At 48.1% G+C, this 27691-nt stretch overlaps 1 pseudogene; it reads left to right on the forward strand.

Annotated features, from left to right (window-relative positions):
- Positions 1-26657, forward strand: part of LOC128941399 (sorting nexin-2-like) — a 99311-nt pseudogene extending 72654 nt beyond the window's left edge.
- Positions 26658-27691: the final 1034 nt, after the last annotated feature.

A 27691-nucleotide genomic window follows, 5' to 3' on the forward strand; every position in this document is an offset into this window, starting at 1 on the left:
AGTACAACACATAGGTTTTACTAGCAAATAAACACATTGTACTGAGTGTTCAGCTCTCAATATTTCGGCTTCCATGCTGCCAGTTCCAAAATTAATCTGTTGATCTCCTCCGATTTGGCTTCAAGCACTTGATCTTGTTCAAACTGAGTCTGGCCTTGTCCTTCTAATGTCATCTTTTAGTTTTCTGTCTATGCTGGTATATTTCCCTTGCAGAGCTACTGTTTTACTTTCTAGATTTCAAAAAGTAGAATTTTTTTTGTTTAGTTCTTCTAACTCTTTTATCCTGTCATCTTTAGTCCTAAAAGCCTCCAATAGGCATTCAAAGTCCCTTTCTTCTCCCTCATAGTTGGCAATGTTCTCCCGCACCCTATCAAAATCCCTATACCTATACCTACAGAATATTGACAAGGTCGATAGCTGTACAACTTTATAAAACAACACACAAGAATAAGCTAAAGGCCATATATCAGGATAGTAACAAATACAACAGCTATACAATTCTGTCAATAGCTACACAACTTTAATTGCATCAATAACTATACAGCTTCATAAAGTAACATGCAAGAATAAGATAGAGTCTATATGTTCCCATCATCCACATGTTTCTGCTGTCTCCCTTGCATTACTATTTCTACCCGTCCTAATGCATCAAGCTCTCCTGGGGATAAGCTCTTGGACGATAACAAGGAGGGATCACCTTTAATACATCAAAAAGTGGTGCCAACAGCACATTCAATAATTCCAACAGTGGCCTGATCAAATTAATTGCACTTAGCAATTTTTGAAAGTAGGTCAATGTTTGTATAAAATGCAGAATAGTCACCATCTGCAGTTCAACAGTTTGGTCTAAGATTTCCATTCCCAAAGACTTCCAGGGAGCGTGTTGCTGTACCATGGAGTCAAACAATCACATCCCTTCAAATCTAAAGGTACTGAGATTATATAAGGGCAGATTGTAGCTACCTGCCCATCAGGATTAACAAGACTCACAGGTACTGGACCTTGGCAACTGTCAGTTGTTGCCCCAACTCCTGCCACTGCTGCAGAAATTACTGTGGACCAAGTAAAAGGTCATTGTGTCTTTGAAATAATAGTGACATCATCTCCAGTGTCAGGTCTACCAGCAACAGTCACTTGCGGGGGGCGGGGAGGGGGGAGAACCTCATATGTGTAAACAACACTTCCTATTAGATCTAGAGTCAGTAACCATTTAGGTCCAAAGACCTTGGAGGTGCCGGTAGATCTGAAACCCCCAGCTTCTCTTTCAAGAGATTAGGCACTAGGTACTTGCATTGCAAAATGTATCTGCTAGAGGAACTTCATATTGAGACATCACAGCTTTCTTAGTATCCTTCATACTTTTCCCCGTTTTCCTACTGCCTCCAATGACCTATTTCTGTCCATTTTTAAGAGACCAACTAATCTAACTGCACCTCTTGCCAACATCAGATTTTTACAAATGCATTATAGTGACTCTGAAATTCCTGAGTCCTCTCACCTTTAACTGAGATCTAGGGTTTATTCAAGATGCTTTGGATCAGTGCATGAGTGCAAACTACCTTTTGTAGTTAAACATTTTTTAAAAATAATGTAGTGAAAAAGAAAATAGGAATATCCTGTGGCTCATTTCCTTCCTTATATTATTCACCTGCTAAATTATGTATCTATATAGACATAGACATATGTAAAGCAATTGAACAATACGAGCACTCACACCATGGCACTAATCTGCCCAAGATAGTCCACATCAATAACCAGTAATGTACTTACCCTGTATCCCAAAGGTCCAAAAGCATCCATCGATATTTCATGTACCTTGGTCTTGCCTATGGTGACTTAGGCAGGTGTGATCACATCCACTCCGGCACTACCCCTGGTTCTGGCACTGAGTGTGCCGCAAAAGCCTGGAAAGGGTATCTGGACCTATTCCCAGCCCCTGGTGGCCCTCTGGGTGGCAATGCTCGTACTTTGCTATCAAACTTAGAATAGCACTGGCATAGTGTCCCGGTCAGCTGCAGTGTACACACAGTCCGACAGGGCGTTGCCTGCTGTTCCCTGGCACCGAAAAAACATCGGGCTGATTGGAGCAATTTCTCTTGAAATACCCTCTTTGACCGCATTGAAAACAACTTCTGGAGATTTGCACAGCTGCAGTAACCTGTTTTGTAACCTGCTCCATTTGATATTGTGTTGTCCCAACTTTGCTGCAAGCCTCAATCATATCTACTAGCATAGGATTCTGCAGTGGCAATAAGGCATGCTTACACTCTGTATTAGCATTATCTTTAGCCAGTTGTAAAAGCAAAGCCTCTTGGGCTGCTACATTATCAATTTGTTTCTCAATCACCTCCCTAAGGCAATCTATAAACGTGATATATGGCTCACTAGGCTTCTGTTTAATAGTCGCCCGTGACTGACAAGGAGCCCCCATATCCGGCACATGCTGCATAGCAAAAAATGCAAGATCTTTTCCTTCCTCTAGCACTAAGGGGTGCAGCCTGGCTTGGAGCTGTGGGGTGTTATTTGGAGGGTCTCCCATAAGCTGGGGCGGACCCTTTCCAAAGCAAGGGTCATCCTGAGAGCGTTTTACATTACTTAAGATGACCTCATTCACTAACCATCTCCACCGTGCCTCAAAAATCAACATCTGAGTTGAGGACAAGCAAATCGGAGCTATCTGCAGACAACTGAAGGGGGTTAACTCAGTAGTAAAGATCCCTTGCACCATAGACTGAGCGAAATGAGAAGTAAAACCATGCTGCATCATCGTGTTTCTTAAGTCTTTGATCACACTCCAGTGAAAATGTTCCCACTCATCTGGGCTGTCACTATTATTTCAGATCATGGGACATGCTAGAATCTGATTTGCCAAGTCTAGTTCCCCCATGTCCTTTGCTTGTTCATAGAATTTTTGCTAAAATCCTTTTGGATCTGCCCTTCTTACCAGAACTGTCACTGGTTCTGGTACAAGTATTTCTTGAAGCAGAGGGGTGGTTGGCAGACATCTTACTTCCTTTAACTCTGTTGACTCAAATGAATTGATCAAAACATGCTCTGGTTGTGAACAGGATGCACCATCAGCTTTTGCCTGTGGGGAGTGTGCCTGCCCATCTGCAGCCTCCACGCAGCCTCTGCTACAGTGTCCTGATGGCTGCAGAGGACAGACAGGAGTCATTCAATGTTGCTGATACAGCCCTACCAATTCTCCCCAGGGCTCAGCAGCCCCAGCTCTGTCTGCGGCAGCAGCGCTCGGAAGCAGCTTCTGGTTATCTCCATACTTCCCATGTAGTGGCAGAGGTGGTTGTTTGCCAAGGGGAGCTGCAGCAGCTGGCAGCCCTTTCTCAGCAACCCACGCAGGCTCCTGGCCACCACCCCAAACCTCTGTGGGCCTCCACGCTCATGTGGGCGGTGGGGTCGCAGTGGTTCTACCATGGCCAGGCTAGACCAGTGCTGCTTCCCAAGATCTTGGAATTTCAACATCAGCGTCTGGGAGAAGAGGGAAATTCTCAGGCAATACAATCAGGATAGGACTGTTCACAGAAGGAGCAGTCATGGAGGGAGGAGGAGACAAAAGGGACATGGCTGCAGCAGGGGGGTCAGCTGCTGAAGCGGCAACTGCGAGCGGAGCTGGGGGACCGATGGCGGTGACTACCATTTCTCTCTTGGCCTGTATTTGTAACAAGGTATCCCAAACTACACATCACATTGTAAGCAACCCTGCACCTGTCTCGTCCCCCAGTGTAGCTGCGTCCCACAGTGCATGCCCTGCTTCTTCCTATGTTTCAAAAAAGAAGGCAGTCTGTGCATTCATAGTCATGCTGTTTCATCCAAACCAAACAAACAAAATGGTAGCGCCCGTTCCTTACACTTTTTAACTTTCCTCTGTAGAATTCACAGCAGGATTTCCAAGATGGACTTTTTCTCTGCTGATATCTGAGCCCCCATTCCTAAGATCCCAGCTGCTCACCTGGGGGTGGTGTGCTTGTTGGAAAGTCACCCGCTCAATTCCTCAGGCTCTTGCCTGGTTCAGTTCTGCTGGGCCCCATCATCTTACCGCTCTTGGGTCCACAGTCGTCTACCCAAATTACCTTGGAATCATATCAGGGTCAGCAGATTATGGTGTGTCACAGTTTGACGCTGGCGCAATGCCAGTGCCCCCATGAAAAATACATTCTCCCTGGTGTCTGCTGTAAGATGTAACCAGGAATAGAGCAAAGCAGGCTCCAACTTAGGAATAAAGAAGAGAAAACTTTATTAACCTACAACTATACATAAAAAGAAACACACAGAAAGAATGAAAACCTGTCACGGCGCAGGGAAATTTGGGACGCTCAATATGAGAATCAGCCAGCTTCGTTTATTAATTAGAGCACCAGACATTTATTTACAAGTAATAAGCTCATGCATATTCTGTAAGCTAAGCAGTCTATTGGTTATACTACAATACCAGCTCTTCCTCATTCTTTAGAACATACATTTCTTTTTCTCATGTCTCTCTCACTACTTGTTATCGCACCACAGCTATGCTCCAGGACACTGTTTCTGCAGCTGCAGGGACTCAATTGAGCCACGGCCTTGTACTTTTCTAATTCCCGGTTAGCTATTATTCCAACAAAAACATTCCAAAAACATTCCTCCTCCCCCCACCAAATTTCCAATACATCCATCCCTCAGATCACCAACTCTCTCAGTCCATCACTACCCTTTAGATAATCAATTCTCAGTTCATCAAGAAGTGAGGAGTCCCTCTTGTGCCATAGGCTTCCCCTGGAAACACAGTTGAGACCTCTTGTGTTTCCATGTCACACATGGCACTGCCCGAAGATCATTTGCCATCATGACATCTTCCTTCCATGCCCAGTGCTCTCACCACTGTGCATGGACCAGAGCTGCTTCTAGGGTTTTCCTTTTAAGGGTGCTTTGTCCAGGTCCAAAAAAGCGCACAGTCTCTCACTTTTGGGACACCTGCCCCCCCCCCCCCCAAATTTCACGCCTTGGGGCCAAGGGGTCTCAAGAACAGAGATCTTCTTCTTCCCTGAAGACGGAGGGCACCACCACCCTCCTCACCCGTTGTCTCTGTTCACACACTCCTCCACATAACATCACTGCACTCTTTTGGCTCCAAGCCATTGCCTCCCCCCTAAATGCAGTCTTTGTGTCACAGGAAAAAAAAAATGGTTCTGTCCATGGCTATACAAGAAAATTCATGCCAAAGGCCACTCCATCACCTCCACCCACCCAAGATTCTTTTCCACTTCTCTCGTGGCCCATTTCCTCTTATCTCATCTCTATCTCTCTTCTCATTCAACTCCAGGAGGATCAGCATTTGTAAGGTTTCCATCATCCAAGAAAAGGGTTAAAAATCTCAGGCTCTGCCTGTCCAGAACTCCCACAGCTGCCCTGCCGGGGCACCTTCTCATCCCCCCCCCCCGCCCCTTCTCCTCCTCAGCCGGCCATGTTATCAAATTTCAAGGTGGCACAGGCACAGACACCGCCTCTCTCTATCTCTCTCCTGGGGGAGGGGGGGGGGAGGGCAGTGGTTGCCCAATGTCTCTCGGTGCTCCTCCACCCTTCCATCTTCAGGACCCTGGCTCACCTCACCCGGCTTCATGGCTTTCCCTCCCCCGCCCAGCCTGCAGCAGCTGGGCAGGGGAGGTCTGAACCTTTCACTGACCGGAACCAAGAGAAGGTTTTCCTGGGAGTTCTCTGCTTTTAACCCCCTATGTTCTCAGAGGCGTATCCATGTCCTCAGTGGCCACACCAGATGTCAGTATTCAAATCTGAGCACCTATTGGTTTGACCACAGCATCCCAAAAAATCTCACTTCCTCTCAACCCCTGACATGGTGGAGGTACGATTGACTCCAAAGATGGTTCTAAGCATCAGGACTTTATTGTTCTTCACTACAACCTTTTATACCCTTCATCTTACATGCATTACACCTGTGTGCTCTCTGTACCCTTTTGTGATTGGTCAGTACACCTGGGCACTCCATGTCTCATTACCTTCAATACTGGTCACCTGTCCTACACAGTTGTAACCCATTAGATATAAGGCTCAGCCACAGCCCCACTCCCAGTTTCCACAAACTGTGCCTACAGTTGACTATCAGAACAAGCAAGTGAATGTTGAGCAATCTAATGTATGAAAAAGTTTTGCTGCAACTCTTAGCTTCTTTAGGAAGAAAAATAAGGGTCTGGTGACCATATCTAATGGAGGATAGAGACAATACATTCTGTTTACAATATTGATGTACTCAAACTTTCAGTTAAGTCCCAGTCTATATAACTTTCTGGGACATTTTCCAAGCAATTTGTGCCTGTAATGGATCAGTTTTGGTACTTTACAGCTGAGGCTTGAGCAAACTTAAAGCTCTGCAAAAAATACAAATGCTGCTAATGATGTTCTGTTATTGCATCTTAATTGGCAATATTGAATACTTTCCCATGCTCTCATGGTATTTTCAAGTATTAAGTTTCTGTAAAGCATTCTTCTAAATGACAGAAACTTTCTGTTAATATATAATATTAAAAACAGTTTAGACAAACTTGCAGCAGTTTTAAATGAATTAGAAATGTAGAAATTTCCATCTTCAACTGATTTGTACAATCAATGGTTTTCATACACATCGCTGCAGTTTGACGCCCAACATGGGATCCATTTCTGGACCGCTGGATGACTGAGCGCCAGGTCCCCGGAACCCGCGGATCGGATTATAAATTCCTCTGGCCGTCAGACTACCTCCGGTGGCAGCAGACCCCGTTCTAGGGGTGGCGCTCCCGGGGGATTCGAAGCCGCAACTCCCCGCACCTGAGGAGGGCTTCGAGACGAGAAACCATCCGCCTGAACTTTTCGTTTGCACCACTGTGGGTTAGGTGAGCCCCGGACTCGGTGGTTACCCCCCTGCCTTTTTAATTTTCCCTGGGAGCCCTCCCTGCGCTGGGGAGCGCTCCCGATCCTACTTCCCTTGGGGACTGGTTCCCGGGCGCTGCTCGCGGCCGGGGGAAATTCTCTCTCTCTCGGCGCGGGGCGGGGGGAGAGCTCTTCGCGGGAGCCGCGGTGTGCCGCTTTTTGCGTGCCGCGGGAAGCTCCAGCAGGCGCCGCCCGCCGTGCCGCGCGTCGGAGCCCTCTGCCGCTTTTCGCGCGCCCGGTGTCCCTGCTCGGCGGTGCCGGGGCCAGTTCCGAGCTCTCGGCGCGGCGTCGGGCGGCTGCCGCGATTTTTTTTTAGCGCGGGGCGGTTCTTCCACGCGGTTCGCCGCACCGGGGCCGCTCCCCCCCCCCCCGCCGCTTTTCGCGCGCTTTTTGCCGCGTGGCGCGGGGGGCCCCGGTGCCTGCCACGTGGCGCGGCTCTCGGCTCTGCAGGGGGGCTGCATTCCACGGCGGGGGAGCCTTTGTGTCTGCCTCGGCTCCGCAGGGCGTGTCCCAGGCCCCTGCTGCTGCTGCCCGGGAATTTTAAAAGCAGTATACACAGCTGCATTGTCTCTCCCTGCGGTGTGTTTTGCTGTCTTTTGGAATTCGTGCCGGCGGGCGCGGGGAAGCTCTGCCTTCTCTCTGTCCGGGGGGGGCGGGGGGGGCCTCTTGACGCGGGGTGTTCTTCTGGGGACAGTCCTCACCCCTATCGTTTTTTGTTTTCCCTTTCCTGTGGGGTCTGCTTCCCCAGACTTGGGGCCAGGTCCTACCACCTAAATTCCTTTCTTTCCCCTCAGTGAACCCTCAGACTTGAGGACAGTGGGGGGAGCAGGGGCCAACAGCGTGTGCTTCATTGTTTTAGTTTGCATTTTTCTCGGGCGGGTGGAGTGTTCCATCGTGGATGCTTGCTCCTCCTGAAGTCGCCTTGTCTAGGGTGCTTTAGGAGCAGGATCATGGATGCAGGTCTGAGCAAAACCCAAAAAGGGTTTTTTATATTATTAAAGGTTTGTTGCTTGGGGGAGGGTTTGCTGCCCCCAAGAAAGAATTGAAGTTATTGGTTAAGTGGACTTTTTCTCATTTTCCTGAGGTCACCCCGGAACTTGTAAAGGAGCCACAGTTTTGGGCAGCCGTTGTGGCAAAATTAGATAGTGAAGTCAATTCCGGGGAGACTCATTTATCTACTGTGGCGTATTGGGCGGGCAAAGTGCTAACCACACTGCGCCCACCCGGGAATTTGAGGAAAAGCCCATCTCGTTTTAGTTTGCTCCCCAGTTCTCCTGGTTCATGTGTTCCTACCCCCCATTCCTCTCCCTCTTCCCTGTGGCAGGAGCCCTCTCGAGGGATCCTCAAGGCCAGGAAGAAGCAGGGGGTCCACCCTGCCCCTGCTCCCTCGAGACCGGCTCGGCCTCCCCCTCCGAAGAGCCCTGGCCAAGCTCTTCGGAGCTCTCTTCCCGATCCCCCTGTTCCTCCTATCCCCAAGTCCCCAGTTGTAACCCCCAAAGTTGTAAGGTGTCGGATTTTGGTGCTGTCTAGATGGTCTGGGAAAAGCCCAAAGATGGCCTTGGGCCCCCGGGTTCGAAAGGAGGAGAGGAAACTTCAGATTTTTTCTCGGTCTCGGTGTTTATTAATTGCTTATCTAAAAGATTTTCTCTTGGCCTGACAGAGTTCTGCTCAGCAGTCAGCCATGGGCACACACTGAGAGCCCCTGGGGCGGCCACCTATCTTTATACCCGGAGTTACGTATACAATATTTATCATTTTTCTCCAATACCCTCTACCCTTATTAACCAGTGCACTTTTAGTAAAGACCAATCCCAAAGTGCCAACATCACCACAGAAAATGGAGGCCTAGAGGAAGAAGAAGAAGGAGAAGGGCACGCCCCAATTCCTCCATCTTACTTCTCTAGACCCCCCTGTACAGAGATTTTAAACCCTGTATCTCACACTCCAATTAACTTATCCCTTCACCATTCACCCCGGTGAAATCCTCCTGTCCTCATACTGATGTCATCTCCCCTGTGGGATCAAAGTCCAGCCACCAGACATTTCTGGCAACATTCCAGGACTCCCGAGCCCCCCCAGGGGTAGTCTGGTTCACCCTGCGCCCCAGTTCTGAGAGACTGAGATCCCACATCTCCCCCTTCTGTTTGCACCAAAAAGATCTTTTTCGCCATCCGATTCATTGCATGTTTTAAACATGCAAATATGCATGGGACAACAAGTATGAGGACTAGGAGAACTATTAAAACATAAAACCCTATCTTTAAGATTCCTCTCCAAATGGGAGAGATGTCAAAGAATTCTGCCAGTTGATCGATCCATGATCCTGTGATCTCGCCAAGCTTATTTATGCTGTCCTTTATATTTTTGATATTTTCATGAATTGACTTTGAATGATCTGAGAGATTCATGCAGCACATCCCTTTGAACTCTTCACACCCATGTCCATGAGCGAGCAATAGATAATCGATTGCCGCTCTGTTTTGAAGAGTCGCCTGTCTCACACTACTGACGTCTTTTAACATGTCATCCAATGTGACAGACACAGACCGCGCATGTTTGCTCAACCAACAACCCATGCGGTCGATCTGAGTCAAGGCCACCCCCGATGCTGTCTGAGGTGAGAAGATTGCTGTAGCAATACTCGTTTTCTTGTCCCAAGAAAACATTTCATCATTGCAATCTGCCGCATATTGCTGTATTGATCTTTTTTCTCTGTGCCTTCCCTCTCTTAACATGTTCAAATCAGGCGATAGCATTGAAATTTCCCCAATGCTGCATGGACCTCCCGTGGCATTAGCAGGAATGCCGTGCCAAATTCTGTCCCCGCAAATTAAGAACAGACCCCGCGGCAGTTGCACCGGGGCTTGGATCGATCCTTTGGTAGTTCTCTTTGTATATTTACACCAAGCTGAGGCATTCTTATAAAATTCATGAGTGGGAGTCAAATCAATAGTTTTCACCTTTGTGACTTTCGGAGCTTCAAACTGCATGCAGAGTCTCATTGTCATGGACCCAAAAATCTCCAATTCCTGAGGTTCTGTAGAAGCCACAGGAAGCAGGTGTGTCCAAGCACACCACTCTTTTATAGGATTTTTAATGACCTGCGAAATGTTAATTGCAGGGTGCCCTGGAACTGGCCATTCGTCCACTGGCAATCCAACCATGCATGCTGAAAATGGTTTACCTGGTCTTGAATGTGTCAGGCAGATACTATCTAAATTCGCTGCCCGAGCTAAAGCCTCCCATACATTTTGCCTTGGTTGACTAACAGGTAAATCTCCCCCACTGCTTACTGCAATGAATGAAAGAACAATGCACATAAGCATCGTGAAACCCATTGCTTCGCTTTTGTGTGAAAACCCCCCAAAGTCCTTAGTTTCTTTTTTATTTCTCTTCTGGGTCGTTTTTCGCAGCCTGAGTCTCGACTTCTGTCTGAGTACTCGTCTCTTTGCTTCTTGGATCAGCGTTCTCGTGTTCTCGCGTTCGGAATGGCTTCACATGCCGCACCGACACCCACTTCAGACCTCGATCTGTGGAGATACAAGCGAAACCCTTTCCCCAAGAGATTAGTTTGAAAGGACCCTCTATTTGTCCGGTTTCTGGGTTTCTGATCAAAACCAAAGGATCTCCCATTAGCTTTGCCTGTGTGTTGTTTAGAAAATGTCTCACGATCGGTGGATCAGGTTCCGAGGATGGATAATCCCTTTGTTGTGTTAACATTGTCTTCTTCGAGGTGCTTTTCTCTTTATATATTGTTGGAAAAAATTGCTGCATTGTTGCAGTCTCGCCACAAGATGGCGCTGTGGCTCCGCCGAGCCGACCCGGCATGTCGTGCACTTCTGCCCTCCTGCCACTAGGTGGCGCTGTCACCGGCCTCCCTGGCTCGGATGACGGAGCAAGCTCGACTGCCCCACTTCCTCTTCCTGCTCGGCGTCTCCCGTGAAGGGAAGGGACTGGGACTCCGAGGGTCTGAACCAAAGGCACCAGGTCTGGAAACGGTGTGGAGCCCCGGGACGTAGAATCCCTAACACGGCCCCTCCTCACCCGCGACGTCACAGGGGACCGGGCTCGGCTCCGCCCGCGTCCTACTTTCTGCGCATGCGTACTCTCCGAGCTGCTCCCTGTGTCCCCCAAGCTGACGTCATCGTCTCCCCCCTGTACCACCTCCGAGGTTCCCGCCCCTCGGTCTGTCCCAGAGTCCAACCCCTCCTCCTCTGACGTTGTGTTCACTTCTCCCGCCGGCACTCCGGCTCTCCCAGCGATTCGAGCTGACCGTCGCACCGGGTCTGACGTCACAACCGCGCGCCTCCTGCGTCTCACCGCGGCGGCCCTCTGAGGTTGCACATTTTCCCTCAGCCCGCCTTCCGCGTTCGCCGCTCCCGCGCCCGCGTGTGACTCTACACCCCGGTTTTTGCGAGTTTCGCCCTCCGCGCGCGTCTCCTCATCTTCACCCGCGCTGCCCGCGTTTGCCGCCGCCGCCGCGTCGCCGCTTTCGCCGCGAGCAGGCCCCCCCCCCGATCCCTTATCTTCCTGCTCCCCCCCTTCTGCTCCTGACTCCTCCACACTCTCTGGAGTTTCAGGACGCTCTTGGGGTTTGTTGCATTTTTTGATCGGGGGTTTTAATATTTTTTCCTGCTCTCTTTTTTCGAGAGCCCTTTCCCCCTGGCTTTTTAAAGCCAGAGCAATTTTTTTCCCGCAGCTCCGCTGCTCCGCCTCCTCCTCTGAGGGTACCGCAGCTTCTCGTGCTTTTCCAGTCTTTTAGACTGCACTGAGATACCTTGTAACATGATTCTTGCCGGCGAGAGTAGCTTTAACGCTGTCTCATCTTTTTTTGTTGCTAAAATATATAAATGCCTATTAATTTCTTGCCAAAACCCCACTTCGAACAACAGAGATGTCTCCGCAAGTGGATAATTAAGCCTTGCCCATAGTAACAGCTGTTTTAATTCTTTCTTTGGGATCCCTTCTGTATATAATTCTGCTACACTTTGTAAGGTGGATAAGATTTCCCGTTGTTCTTGGGAGAGTGTGGCCCCCATAATATTATTTTGGCCTTCTTACTGAATCTGTCGTCAGAGTGGTCTGAAAGCCCTCAGTCTCCGTCCAGCGGGTCACGAGGGATGGATCCAGAGGCGCCTTTCTGGTCCCAGTCCAGGCCGCTCTGCTACGAACTGTCTTCGGCAGAAGCTGAGAGATGGAATTTCTCAGTGACTGCTGATTTTTGCAGTTCCTCCCGGCCGGTTTTTTCTTTTTCTTCTTTCTTTCTTCAGGCTTCCCTCCTCAGGAGTTGTCAGTGCTGTCCTCTTGGCTCTTCAGCTCTTCAGGGCTTTTCCCCCCCCGAAAGGTTTGGTGGGAGATAGCCCGCACAGCGGACGCCAGTTGTCGGATTTTGGTGCTGTCTAGATGGTCTGGGAAAAGCCCAAAGATGGCCTTGGGCCCCCGGGTTCGAAAGGAGGAGAGGAAACTTCAGATTTTTTCTCGGTCTCGGTGTTTATTAATTGCTTATCTAAAAGATTTTCTCTTGGCCTGACAGAGTTCTGCTCAGCAGTCAGCCATGGGCACACACTGAGAGCCCCTGGGGCGGCCACCTATCTTTATACCCGGAGTTACGTATACAATATTTATCATTTTTCTCCAATACCCTCTACCCTTATTAACCAGTGCACTTTTAGTAAAGACCAATCCCAAAGTGCCAACATCACCACAGAAAATGGAGGCCTAGAGGAAGAAGAAGAAGGAGAAGGGCACGCCCCAATTCCTCCATCTTACTTCTCTAGACCCCCCTGTACAGAGATTTTAAACCCTGTATCTCACACTCCAATTAACTTATCCCTTCACCATTCACCCCGGTGAAATCCTCCTGTCCTCATACTGATGTCATCTCCCCTGTGGGATCAAAGTCCAGCCACCAGACATTTCTGGCAACATTGCAGGACTCCCGAGCCCCCCCAGGGGTAGTCTGGTTCACCCTGCGCCCCAGTTCTGAGAGACTGAGATCCCACAGTAAGGTTTACTGAAGTTCCTCAAGATGGCTCCCGAGGAGCCCAAAATGGCAGAGACTGCATGGTCTTTCCCGCCTTTGCCCCTTCTTCTACCCCGAATCCCTTTCTCCCTAAACCTAACCCCTTCCTTTCCCCTGACACGCCCTCTTTTCCCATAGCTCCACCCTCGGTTCCTCCCTCAGTTCCACCCCTGTCTCCGCCCATGGTTCCTCCCTCAGCTCCTCCCCTCGCCCTGCCCACAGTTCCACCCTCCTTTGACTCCTCCCATGTCCCACCTCCTTATTCCACTCTGCCTCCTAACTCCACCTTGGAGGCGGAGAAAAATGAGTCGCCACGCCCCTGCTGGTGCCCAGCCCAGAGACCAAGCCCCGCCTCAACCTCCTCCAATTCCGGTTCCCACGCTTCGTGTTCCGAGGGGGGGGAGGGGATGACCGGAAGCCGGGGCAGGTGCCTTTATTGGAAGCCGCCCCGGTTACATACCACCTCAGCGGGGAGGGGAGTGCTCAGGCCCAATGGGTGCCTATCACCCAGGCCAGGATCAAGGAACTGTGCAAGGCCCAGAGGGAGTACTCCCGGGAATCTGAATATTTCCGGGGGCTCCTTTGGCCGGCTCTTGCACAGGGAGATCTGGTGCCCGCGGACCTGAGGGCTCTCTTCTCCAGCCTTTTAGGCCCGATGGAATTCAGGGTCTGGGTGGGAGAATGGAGGAGGGAGATTATGGAGGTTCTCCCAATACTTTGGGGGAATCCCTCCACATCTCACAACACCGAGGGCTTGGTGATCTTGGAAGACCATCTAGTGGGCACCGGGCAGTGGGCAAGCGGGGCAGCTCAGGCTAAGGCGTTGTTTACTATACAGCTGGTTGAAACAGGGAAGGCTGCAGAACGCACTTTTTACAAGCTAGCTACAGCCACCTCCCAAGTGGAAGAAGATGAGATCAGGCAAGGCGCGCAGGAACCTTACCTGGCGTTCATGGAAAGGTTATACAGATTCGTCGAGGCACAGGTTCCGGGGGAGAGGGAGAGGGAGGAGATGTTAAGGCAGATGGCCTACTACAACGCTAACACTGAGTGTAGGCGGGCCATCCGATCTCTCCCTCGAAACCCCCGGCCCACGGTTGAGCAAATGATAGAAGTGTGTGCCAGGGAGGTTCCACTACAAGATCCAAAAGCGCGCCCTAAGAGAGCGTCCGTAGCCTTCGTGGAGTCCCTAACGCCTGAAGACCTGGAAGCCGTAGCTGCCACCGCCGCCAGACCAATGACACCAGGGTCCGGCAGAAGAACAGTGGCGACTCACCCTTGCCACCTTTGTGGGAAGGTGGGACACTGGATGCCTCAGTGTCCCATGAGGCAAGATTACATGGAATACAGGAGGAAGAGGAAGGAAAAAGAACGAGAACAAAAAAACTAGAATCAGAGCTCAGCCCCTCCCTGCGCCAAGATAGAAATGTGGCGGGTGATGTAACATCTAGCAGGGAGGGAGAAGAAAAGGGAAACCCGTCATTCACGTTACCGGACTTGTCTTCTTTCTTATCTATACCTGATGTGACATTTAACAACCGTGGTTTACAGCCTCAACCTGCGCTTAACACCTTGTCCTCTGCTTCCCCATACAGGCTGCAGCTCACTAGGGGCATACACCTCCCCAATAGCGATTTATAGCTGGTGTCTGTCGACCTCCAACATCTGGGTCGATGGAGGAGTTTAGGATGTTGCAGGTGGACTGTCGTCGAAGATATTAAGCACACGCCGTGAGACCTTTACGTCGTCTCAGGGTTGGTCACTACGGACCGGGACCGTTTCGCAGTAGGGCTGTACTGTGTCCGACCCCCACTCTTCCTCCCCAAAGGTCAGATCATCGCCCAGGCCATTCTGTTCCCTGATAAAGACCATTGGAACAAGATGGCAGAGGACTCCTCACCTCAACGGTGGCCTGGGCGCAAGTAGTGGGGAGGGAGAAGCCCCGCCTGACATGTCAACTCTCGTTGGGCGGGGACCACAAAATCGTCGGGGGTCTTTTGGACACAGGGGCAGATGTGACGATCATTCCCTCTCGGGAGCGGCCGTCACATTGGGGCTTGCAAAACGCAGCTGGCGCGATTCAAGGTGTAGGAGGGCTCAAATTGGCTAAACAATCAAGGGGCTTTGTACAAATTACGGGGCCAGACGGGCAATTGGCTTCGGTGCGCCCGTTTGTTTTGGATTACACCGAGCCTCTCTGGGGGAGAGACCTTCTAGCCCAGTGGGGAGCCAAAATTGACCTTCCAAAGGCTCCCCAGGTTTTTCGGGCAGTGGCCACCGAAGAGCGCCGGACCTGGAAGCTGGATTGGCTGTCTGATGAACCAGTACAGGTCAAACAACGGCCACCTAACAAACAAAAATTGAAGGCGCTCCACGAGCTCGTTCAGGAGCAGCTACTAAAGGGCAATATTGAGGAGACCATGTCTCTGTGGAATTCTCCTATATTTGTCATCAAAAAGCCCAATAAGGACAAGTGGCGGCTCCTGACCAACCTCCGCCAAATTAATGAGAGAATTGTAGATATGGGGTCTCTCCAACCAGGGATGCCATCCCCTGCAATGCTCCCCCGAAATTGGAATTTGGCCGTGATTGACATAAAGGACTGCTTCTTCCAAATTCCTTTACACCCAGATGATGCCCCGCGTTTCGCCTTCACGGTTCCTTCCATCAACCGTGAGTCCCCGGAGAAGCGCTACCACTGGAGATGCCTTCCACAGGGAATGAAAAACTCCCCTGTGATTTGCCAGTGGTACGTCGCTTCTCTGCTGTCCCCAGTACGTACAGCCCTCGGGGATGCCGTTATTTTACATCATTATATGGACGACATCCTCGTGTGCGCAGCTGATGACAGTTTGCTTGCCCGTGCGCTTGACCTGACAACCAAGGCGTTGGTTGCTGCAGGGTTCGAGCTCCAGCAGGATAAGATTCAACGGTTACCACCTTGGAGGTACCTGGGCCTTGAAATTACAAAGCGGACCATTGTGCCGCAAAAATTGGCTATAAGGACTAATGTCCGGACTCTTGCGGAGGTCCATCAACTGTGTGGGTCTTTAAATTGAGTGAGACCCTGGCTGGGCATTTCTACCGAGGACCTGCCCCCCCTTTTCAATTTGTTGAAAGGGGGAGAGGGGCTTAGTTCCCCTAGGGCTCTCACCCCAGAGGCTCAGGTATCTCTGGAGAAGATCCAAAAAGCTATTTTGACCAGGCAGGCCCACCGCTACCATCCGGGCCTGCCATTCAAATTCATCATACTGGGAAAGTTGCCACACCTCCATGGCATAATCCATCAGTGGGACGAGACTCTGAAGGACCAAGGCTGGGGAGATAAGCTCTTAATCATAGAGTGGGTCTTCCTCAGCCACCATCGGTCCAAAAGAATGACAAGGCCACAGGAGCTGGTAGCCGAACTGATCCTCAAAGCAAGATCGAGGATCAGGGAGTTGGCAGGATGCGATTTCGAATGCCTTTACATACCAATTGAATTGGAATCGGGCCAATTAAAAATGAAGACGTTCAATGAACTGCTGCAAACTAATGAGCACCTTCAGTTTGCGTTGGATAGCTACACTGGGTGGATTGCAGTAAATCGGCCGGGCCACAAATTATTTAATTCGGAATTTAAATTATCACTAAAGAAGGTCCAAAGTAAGGAGCTTATGCAGTGACAGTTTTTAGAGACGCGTCTGGAGCATCCCACAAGTCAGTGATGACTTGGAAGGATCCTCAGACTCAGCAGTGAGAGACAGATGTTGCTGTTGTGGAGGGTTCTCCACAAATTGCTGAGTTAGACGCAGTAGTCAGGGCATTCCAGAGGTTCCCGGGACCTTTCAATTTGGTAACAGATTCTGCATACGTTGCCGGTGTAGTGTCCAGAGCTCAATCAGCAGTTCTGCAGGAGGTCTCTAACCAAAAATTATTTGAATTACTTACTAGGCTCGTCGATTTGGTCTCCCACCGCGAGCATCCGTTTTTTGTAATGGATGTGAGATCGCACATAGAGCTGCCTGGGTTCATTGCTGAGGGCAACCGTCGTGCCGATTCCCTGGCCGTGGCTGCTGTCACGGTGGGCCCGCTCCCAGATGTGTTCGGCCAGGCTAAGATCAGCCACCAGCTCTTCCACCAGAACGCGCCTGGCCTGGTCCAGCAATTCCATCTGACCCAGGACCAGGCCAAGGCGATCGTAGCCACATGTCCCCAATGCCAGCGCGACCAAATGCCCACCATTGCCTTAGGGGCTAATCCCAGGGGCTTGGTGAGCTGCGAGGTGTGGCAAATGGATGTAACACACATCCCTTCTTTCGGTCGATTGTGTTACGTCCATGTCTCAGTGGATACCTTCTCCGGTGCTATCTATGCATCTGCCCACACAGGTGAGAAGGCTGCGGATGTCCAGAAGCACCTGCTTCTGGCATTCGCTGTCTTGGGCATCCCTATGACCATCAAAACTGACAACGGCCCAGCGTACACGTCCAAGGAACTGCGGAGCTTCCTGCAGCAATGGGGAATAGTGCATAAGACAGGCATCCCCTATTCCCCAACAGGCCAAGCCATGGTGGAGAGGGCCCACCAGAGCCTGAAGAAGACCTTAGCTCAGCAGCAAGCTGCTGTGAAGGTGGAGACCCCCCACATCCGGTTGTCGAGAGCACTTTACACTCTCAACTTCCTTAATTGCTCTTTCAACAACCCTAACCCTCCAGTGGTCCGACACTTCGGCAGTCACCAGCAGCTGCAGCCTAAAGCCAGGCCGCCGGTCCTTATCAAGGATCCGGAGACCTGGCGGACGGAGGGGCCCTTTGACCTAGTGACCTGGGGGAGGGGATACGCTTGCATGTCCACGCCCTCAGGCCCCCGCTGGATACCATCCAAATGGGTCAGGCCCTTCGTCCCGAAGCAGAGGACGCAGAAAGAGGCTGTGTCACAGGTTCAGGTGGCGTGCTGGCGGCGGCGGAGAAAACCCTCCCAAACACCATCAGTTTCCTCAGATGTTCAGTTCCTCCCCAATGCTGAGACCCCTCCTCCTACCCCTCTCCTCACTGAACTACCTCTGGTTTATGAATCCCGACCTTCCTCCCCCATTTCCTCTCCTTCTTCCGAACTTGATTTATTATTTGGGGCAGAACCATCTGTTTAAGTATTTTGTGTCTAACTGTTCCCTTTTTGTCTTTTAGTACATTTCCCCAACTCACTTTTGATTTTCACCCCCCTGATTTGCGAGCTAGTCCGGAGAAAACTGACAGCGCCACGCGCCACTGTCCCTTGCAACAAGCCCATGGAAAGGAGCGACCCCTATCCTTCAACCTCTCTTCGGAGGCAAGCCGCAGAGGAGGAGGGGGCTACTGCTCCAACATCCAGCTACTCATGGGCTGATGGACTATGTTCAGAAGACAAAGGCACTTGTCAAAACCAGCCGCGAGTCACAGCCTTTTAAGTTTTTTCACTTGGACTTTTCAGTTTTACATGGACTTTTCCGTTCCTTTTATTTTTATTTGGTAAAAAACGGGGAGATGTTGTAGTGTGTTCATTAAGTTCATTTAATTCCTCCCCCATTTTATGTATCTGCTCCCCCCCATTTTGTGTAAAATGGTTTTGCCCTCCTCAGTTTTCCCGCCACAGCCCTGCCAGTTATATTGTCAATCTGTTAGGTTATATAATTCCTCCTCCCCTTTTTCCCTTATATGTATGCTTTTTCTCCTCCCTGGGCCAAGTCAATCACCCCCCACTCCACCTAGTATTCCAGAAGCTTCTCCTCTTTGGGGGTTGTGGTTGGCTGTGGTCCCGGGACCCCTCCCATACCTGGTACCTATTGGGCTCTCCACTATGTCATTTGTGTTAAGTTCATCCCCTCTTCTCCCCTCATTGGTCTGCTGTAAACCCCTCCTGGGTCCACCCCTTCCCTTTATAACCCCTAAACACCCTTTGTTCTTGGTCATTCGCTGGGACATCGTGGGCTTCTCAATAAACCAAGTTTAGCCCCTCCGGCAAGTGTCCAGCTCCTTCATTCTCGTCCTTTAGCAGCGATCCAGTCCGCAACCAGCACAGCCCGAGGCCTTACGACGCTGAGGGGTGCTGGCAGATTATGCAGCGAGGTGTCAGCCTTAACCTCAGCTAGCTGGACTCTGACCTTCACTGCTCTAGAAGGCTAAATACACATCGCTGCAAGAGCCAAGCAGAAATGCAAAAAATTGCTAAAAGAAAGACTTGCACTAATTTAACTTCTGGGTGGATGAGTCCTTTAAAACTAATATAGGTAGAAGGCTGTCTAGCCAACAAATAAATAGTTCATTTAAATTGGTAATTGTTAGAACCGGAAGCCTTCACTGAGGTGTTGAAAATACTGGGTATATTATTTTAATACTGTGCAAAATAGATTTATGGCACATTATGACACCTTCAATTTAATATAAACAAACTAGGTTAGAAACCACTGCCAACAACTTGTCTCTAGAGATGACTACAACTGTTCAAACCCCATTAGATAATAAAAAAAGTTACATGCTGCCTGCATTGTACACATTCTATATGTAAAGGATACTTTCCAATGCCGTCAGGCACATAAAGTCCATTTTGTTACCTAATATTTGAACTTTTTTCAATCATAGGTATCTAAAAAGAACAGTAAAACACCCTACCTTGTTGCAAGAACCAGATTTAAGGCTATTCTTGGAAAGTTCTGAGGTATTTAGTCTTTTAAATTCTTTATTTGTTTCAAGATGTGGTAATCTACCAAGTAATGCACTCTTTGTATTGAGACCTTATCTCCTAAATTAATATGAAATCAAATTGGATTGTACTGTTCATGGGACAGAGTGACAAAAGGCTACTTAGGTAATTGTGTACAAAGCCTACTCCCACTGCCTTTGATAAATCTTAGGTTAGTAGTGACCAAAAGCTATCCGCTGTTCAATGACTTCTGCCAAGTGAGTTGGTCTTTCCGGTTCTGTGTGCAGCTCATCATACACAGAATAAAAGTCCATAATCAGTGCTACTGAGAGTTAATTAAAATAATGAATTATACTGGCTTGGAAGCAGTTCTTGCCTCTAGGAGTCAAGCTTGATGTTTATTGGCATAACGTGAACAAGCATGCCGTGCTGCTGGCCACACTAGACATTTTGAGGACTTCAGTCACCAGTACTATCAATCTGGCCCCTTTCACAAAATGAAATATTTTGTGGTTGTCTATTATGTCTCCAAAAACACATCTATAAATGTACACAGTTGATTTGCTGTAATGGTGGGTTATCTTTTGGCCATTGTCAGTATCTTAGCTATGCTAATAAGTCACAGAGGCCTCATTACTGACAGAAGCATAATTGATAGATAACTTAAAAGTGTCAGTGCTGCTGACACAAAGTATCAGATATGAAGGGTAAATGGACTGATATATTCAGACTAATGTTAACAAAGAATAATATCAATTTCAAGTTTGTTAACTTATTAATGAGGATTTTTGCAGTACCTCAAAATGCACAGTTCTCTCAATATTCATGAGGTACGTTTTGAAACCTGGCCTATATTTAAAAGCAAAAAGACATCAACTTTCTATGAACTGTACACAGTGTGAATCGTGCATTATAATGAAGTGGTTTACAGAATTTATGCATGTAATTATAAATCTAAGCTTTTCTGTTTCTGTAGTGGCAGTTTGTTCTTGGTAGTATATAGTTGACTAGCTATGGCCTTCGGCTAGTTCATAACTTCTGAAAAGTAGGTTGGTTGTTCCATTTAAATATAAAGGTGTAGAAGTAAAGTAAATAGTCTGTATTGTTAAGTTTTCCTCTGAGAATGTAAAATTAGTAAAACTGAGAAATTGGATTTCACTAAATTATAACACATAGGAGTAAAGAAAATAGTTTATCCTTTTCTCCCCCTTGCACCCAGTTAAACCTTCAGCCTTTTAACCAATCTGTTCGCCCTTATTTGTCATTAATTTCCAGCTACCTAGAGTGGTTAACACCCAGGCTCTGAGTGGAGCAGGAATATTGAGGATGGTAAACAAGGCTGCTGATGCCGTCAACAAAATGACAATTAAGATGAATGAATCAGTTGCAGTAAGGCTTCATTTTTTTAAACTTAAATAATGAATGAATCAAATTAATGAAGCTCAACAATTGTATTTTAAAGCTGTACACATAGAAAATAGAATAGTAATCTGCTTTATGGGCTTGGATTCTTAGCTGTATCAATTGACCATCCTAGCAATAAATGAATCATTTGCTTCTTTAAAACAAGGAATGCTGTTGGTAATCTAAATTATAATGCTGGACTTTTCCCTCTTTTGTGAGTGGTTTGAAGAAAAACAGGAGCAATTTGAGAATCTGGATCAGCAACTTGGGAAACTTCATGCCAGTGTTGAAGCATTAGTCTGCCACAAAAAAGGTAGCTTGACTTTTACATGACTGCATGAGCCTAAGTGCTTAGAGCTTTAGAAAATGTTAATGAAACAGAAACTTAGTATGTCAAAAGTCTTAACTAGCAAATAGTTTTGCAGTAAATTTCAATGCAAAAGTCTTCTAACATTACCTTTTTGTTTAAACTGCTCTAGCATTTCTGGTATATCCGTATATCTGTTTTTAATCTTAATTTTTTAAAAAATATATATAATACCTTCCACTGAACTTGAAAGTTACTGTATTGATTAGCATGGCTTTTTTTTCTTGCAGAGATTTAATAGCTTAACTAATAAGTGATATGCTACAGTAGCCATCGATAAATGTATCTAGATCACATGATGTCACCTGAAACCAAGGGGACAGACAGGTTTTTTCAGGGATCTTTGGTAGAATGATGACAGCACTAAGTCGTAGTTACAGCTGAAGATTTATTTTACTTAACAGGATTTTATGATTAGTATAGAATATCATTTATAAATCAGAATAATACAAGATTTCTATAAGCAGAATCAATGTAGTACAATTTTATAAAGTAGCATAGTGTTACCAAAAAATCAGTAAAAATAAAAATGCCTTAACACCAATGAAGCATTAAGAAGCACGCATTCTTTATTTGGCTGGATGCATGAAGGGATAGCTCCTCCTAAAGTCATGCATGCTGAGTACAGGAAAGTTCCTGTTTAGATATGATATTTTACATACATATTCATTGATTTTCCCAAAATAAACATACATATGATAACTATTTCCCTGAAATCATTAACATATATTCCCTCCCCTTTACGCATGCATTCTTCTGTCTTTGAGGTCACTTTGGTGGTCCCTGGTGGTCAGTAACTCCAAAGTCATACTTGACTACCCAGTGAACTGGTAAAAGCTGGCACAAGTGGTCTGCTTGCTTTCCAGTTCTTCTTACACAATGGACATTGTGCAGTTCCACGGACCAGTGGGTTTTGAAGAATAAGCATTGCGTTATCTTACCAGGTGTAGACAATTTTTCATCTGGCAACAGTAGTACAGAATTTTATAGCACCACTTAGCTTATTGTTTCTAATCACCTGGACCCTCTGCAGATCAGGTCACATCTTAATACTTGGTTTACTGTATCAACATAGCAATCATAATCTAGATTTGAAAAACATATAAAAGAACACTTGTCACTCAATCCTCGGAGGAAGCAGGTGACAGTGGAGGCACCCCTGGCCACTGGGAGGTCACAGGTCTCACTGACGAGCAGCAGTTCTGGTCCAAGTTCCCACTTAGAACTTGTAATTGCTCTGTTATGCTTCCCTATTCTGTGACGGAGTCACCAACAACACCTGGTCATCTGGGTGCCCAGGACTTTCAAGGCCAGTAAGGAGGGGAGTAGCTATCCTGGCACCCTGGAATCTTGAGGCCAGTAGGGTAGGAAAGAAGAAATGTGATTCATCTGCTTGGTTCACAGGACCTTCAGGGCCTGATAATGAGGAGAAAGGAGGCTAATATGTAACCAGGTTGGTCACAGAGAATGTCTGTTTGCCTTATAAAATGACATTAGTTATGCTAACCATATTACCAGGGGTTGGGAGCAGGGGGCACCAGTCACACTCCACCCCCAACACCATCACAAACAGGGAAGGACACCAGTGGTGGTGGCACCATCACCTCTTGCCCATGACCTGCAATTTAGTAATTGAGTCATAAAGAGGACTCCACGGCAGTAATGGGCCACTTGTTGTCTGAAGGCTGTTCATTCGAGGAGGGAGGAGACTATAAAACATTAATTTTTAGAAACCAATATGCATAAAGATTTAAAGCAAGATATAATACAAAATAACAGAATTCCAACAGCCATAGTAAGAGCTAATGTTAACAGAACATGACAGGCCCATGGTCTGAAGTAAAGTAACCAAGACCACAGCCAAAACTAGGCAGTTCATAGACCTTCTGACAAGAGTTGCTCGAGTTATTTGGTGAAAGGTATGAACTTGTCTTGATGCCTTAAGTTTTAGCTCTCATATTTTTCAGATTCTGTACTGCATTAGTATACAACTCTGAACTTCATATAGAGTGTTAGCAAGTTCTCTTCACAGTTTAGTTAGACAAAACAATCCTTTTCCAGCCTGTGAAACAAGGTCACCATTGCAGCCTCAGGCCCCAAAAGTATAAACAAAAGTGAATTGGGGGGAGCAAACTAGGAGAATGTGACTTCATTACCTGAAGCTGTAATGGGACAATTAACCCAAATATGCAAATGGAACAAACTTATAAAAGTGTGAAAATTCGTGACCCATCATCCATCTTGGGTGTAGCCTCAGCCAGGCTCTTGTACTGCCCAAGGTATTTCTTTTGAAGGCCTTTTTAATAAATACCTACTTTATCCTTTAACTCTGTCTAGCCTTTGCTCTAGGTAGCCTCTCAAGGCATCAGTCTTTGAATTATGTTTATATGATATTTGATTTGTTAAGATTCATTAGTATAAAAACAAATGGTGTTTGGCAGTTCGCATACACCTCCTTGTGATGCTAGAAGATAGTCTATGGCCTAATGGTTTTGAATAGCTAATTGTGATATAGGTGTAAATAGGCGTTTTTATCAGAGGTTTAATCACAAAATGCTTATGGCATACAGGCTAATGGTTGTGTGAAAAGAGAATAGTTAAATTTTTGGTTTGAAATGCACAGGAAGCAAGATGTGCTATGATTCAAGTACTTCCTTCCCATTGTGGTGGAAGACTTTTATATGTGTTTCTGCTACAGAGCCAGAACTATCCACATGCTAGAATGGTAGGCCACCAATTTGATTTCATAAGAATATTGAGGGAAATATTCCTCATACCATTGATAAATCTCCTTTTCATTGTCAAGATGATGAGATTTGAGTAGGCAAGTGTAGTTCGTTCAAATAGTATGAAAAAGAACTTGCATATGTAGAGCCTGTCATGTTATGCCAGTTACAGGTGGTCCAATTGTTGTTTTTACTTAGTCACAAAGGTTTGTTTTTCCCACACTGTATTTATGTGTTTGGGCATTGTAATGCACCATGGGGTTTTATCATATAAATGTGCCTTAAAAGTTTGGACTTCATAAGTTGGAGGATTGGGAAGTAAGTATACCAGTTTAGATTGATACCAAGATGTTTCAGGAACAGATTCAGCTAACCATGCGGAATTAGCATGTAAAGACTGAGAATGGTGTAAACAATACCAAAAGTTTGATTCATTACCCATTTGAGAGATAATGTTCATGAACTGAATGACATGATTATTGTTCCAGTCAAGAACAGCATCACCCCGAGAAAAGCAACAGGCTGACAGCAGGGGTTTTAAAAGTTTTGTTGTTTGGAGACCAGAAAAATGAGCTCATTCCACTGGGCAGCTGGTGGGTGTCTGTCAGTTATTTAAGCACCAGACAGCCTCAGGTAGGGCTTTGCTTTGTTTTTCTGTATATAAGTTGAGCTCTAGAGTTCATTTTATTAGATCATTCCATCTCTCAACCACGCCATTACTTTGGAGTCTGTTGGGCAGGTAGAATACTCAGGCAGCTCCATTATGTTCACATCACTCTTGTACAATTTTAAATGAGAGCCATTGTCAGACTGCACAGCAGAAGGCATAGGAGTGTCAGAAAACTATCCGTTAAGTCCTGCCACAGGAGTTAGACCATCAACTTTCCTGCATGAAAAAACATTCCCTGAGCCCAATATTATTTCAACTTCAGTAAGGATATAACATCACTTGTCAGGTATTTGAGGGAAAGGTTTGACATAATCAATTTGCCAAGTAGACATGGGGACTTATTTCCTATCACCTAACTATTTGATGCTGAAAAAGGTAACAAGCATTTTTTCTTTATCAGTTGTTTCAAAAGCCTGTTTAGTTTTGTGTCGAAGACATCTTTTCATTAAAATCCTTTCGTTGAGATTTTTCCTGCTGAAGCTGAGAAGTTTCAGCAACAAAGTTTGGGCAGTGGTTGTCTGCTACTGTGGAGTGCAGCGGGTGGATCCGTGGTTGGTCTCCTGTGGATGTTTGGATTTGCTGACCACTCATGGCAGAGCTGGGTCTCGCTCTCTGCCAGGAGACAGACCTTTGTTATTCATTTCTTTTCTATTCTTACCTTAGCTAGCCTTCTGAGAACTTTTCCTTCTATTTCCTTTTAGTATAGTCATAATGTAATATGTATGATAAAATAATAAATCAAGCCTTCTGAACATGAGGTCAACATTCTCAGCTCTCTCTCACCCTGAAGACCCTTGTGACCACTGTCACAATTGGTGACCCCTTGACTGAGGAGGACAAATTATCAATTGGTGACCCCCTCATCTGAAGAGCAAATCACTTGATGAGACCCCAGAGGAGCAAATTGCTGCACTGGGTAAACCTCGAATGTGTGGCATTGGTGGTTGCTTCACAAGTGACCACAGAAGTGGATTCTAGCCAGGAGCTGAAGAACTGAAGATCCTGATTTGGACAGAGTTCACAGCAAGGCTGACCACAAAGAGAACCTTCTGAAAAGCCTCCAGGAAGATGTTTGGACAGCACAGCAGCACCATGCAGATGGTCAGAGCATGCTGGACTCTTTCAAAAGGTACTGTTGGCTTTTTCCTTCCTGAAAATGTGGCCCTTCGTAGTTAGTGGCTGCTGATGTGGAGGACATCTCCCATAGAGGAGGAGGTTCGATTCTCTCCTTCAGAGGAGAAACTTATTGCCCTCTGGCAAAAATGGAATGAAGAGGATGGAATTCTCCTGTTGGAGACAGATTTCTATGAGTTTTTTCGATGGGCAAAGCTCTTTGGGTTCTTTACGAATGTGTTGTATGCACTTGATGTGCTTGTATGGGAGTGCATGGACTCCATTTTCCAATTCGTTTTGGACCGTGGGTTTGGATGCCTCCGGATTTATCCAGCATTTCAGATGCTCTTTCCAGTTTTTAAACGGAGAGCAGCTGTTTTTCCCTGGATTGCTAACTGCAACGGGCTCGCCCCGCCCTATTTCCCCCGACTCCTGCAGGAGAAGACCCTTTGGAGGGGGAGGATCTGCTGCTTCCCAGCCGCCCTGCATCCTGGCGGGGGGACGAAATTTCACCTGGAGCCAAAAAAGGTTTTTTTACTGCGTTTTCGGAGCATGCTCAGATGGAGCGGTCTTTTCCCCCCCTTCTCTCTCCGGGGAGTGAAGAGTGGGTGGTGCCACCCCGGCCAGTGCCACGAGCACTGCCCCGGCCAGCGCCGCGAGCACCGCCCGGACCCGCCCCGCAGCCACCTCCCCGGGAGGTCCCACCTGCAGCTCCGCTGGCTTCCACGCCTGTGCCTGAGAGCTCAGAAACACCTCTCCCCGTGGCTGCGCTACTGTTGCTAGGCGACAATGACGCGGCCACTGCTTCTGGCTCAGCGGGGGACGCCCCCTCTCCAGCCTCGTCACCTCCGCAGCTGACCCCAGAGCCAGGGGCAGGAGACGCTGCCGATCCCGTGCTGTGCCTAGCAGCCTCTCCCACAGAGGTAGAGCGTGCATCTGCGCTGCTTCTCCCGGAGCCAAGCGACACAGCAGTGGCGTGTTCCCGCGCACCCCCGCTGCCTCCACCGGCCACCCCGGCAGTTCTGCCGCCGTCGGGGACTTTGTCCTCTGTGTCTGTGTCAGAGGCTGCCCTGGAATCAGCGGCAGGTTCGAGCTCGGACCGTCCCAGGCTGTTTGCTCTTGCAGCAGCGGCCCTGGCGGCCGGCCTCTCTTTCCGTGGAGGAGGCGTGGCTCGCCAGCTGGCTGTGGGTGCAGCCCATCTGCCTGCGTTCAAAATCAGTGTTCTTGGCAGGTTGGGGGGTGTTTGGTCAGTTGCTGCCCCTTGGAGGTTGCCATCTCTGCCACCCCTTGCGCGCCCCAGAGGCGAGGGGCAGGTGGGTCCCGAAAGTTCTGCCTTTGGTCCCCAGCCCAGAGGGGGTGGTGCCGTGAGGCAGATGGGAGACACACCTGTTGCATTTGCATTGCAGAGGCAGAGGGCACAGCGGGAAGCGATCATGGCTTGCTTGCTGTGGGGAACGAACATTCCTAGACCCGAGATGAGGGTTCTTGGGGCTTCTTCTATTCCCTCACTGCTGGCATGCCTTGGTGATTTTGGGGAAAAGAAGCATCTGGCCATCCGTTCTGCCATTGTACTGGCAGCAGGGTGCAGGTCTGTGGCAAGGCAGAGCCTGCCTCGTGGGTTGGGCCTGGCCTGTTGGGCTCAGGTCCATGGGCCAGGGCCACCGCCCAGCCTCCTGATGGGTTTGGGGGTTTTGCTTCCCCCTACTGGTCTTGATCCGCCTTTTTGTGGGCCAGATCTGGGGTTCCTGATCCCTCTCCATGGGCCAGGGCCCCCCAGGGCCTCTCTTTGGCTGCTCTGCTGCTCTTTTCGATCACAA

Source organism: Melozone crissalis, unplaced genomic scaffold, assembly GCF_028551555.1.
Source record: "Melozone crissalis strain CALT ecotype California unplaced genomic scaffold, PUWL_Pcris_2 ptg000035l_1, whole genome shotgun sequence".
Taxonomy (NCBI): Eukaryota; Metazoa; Chordata; class Aves; order Passeriformes; family Passerellidae; genus Melozone; species Melozone crissalis.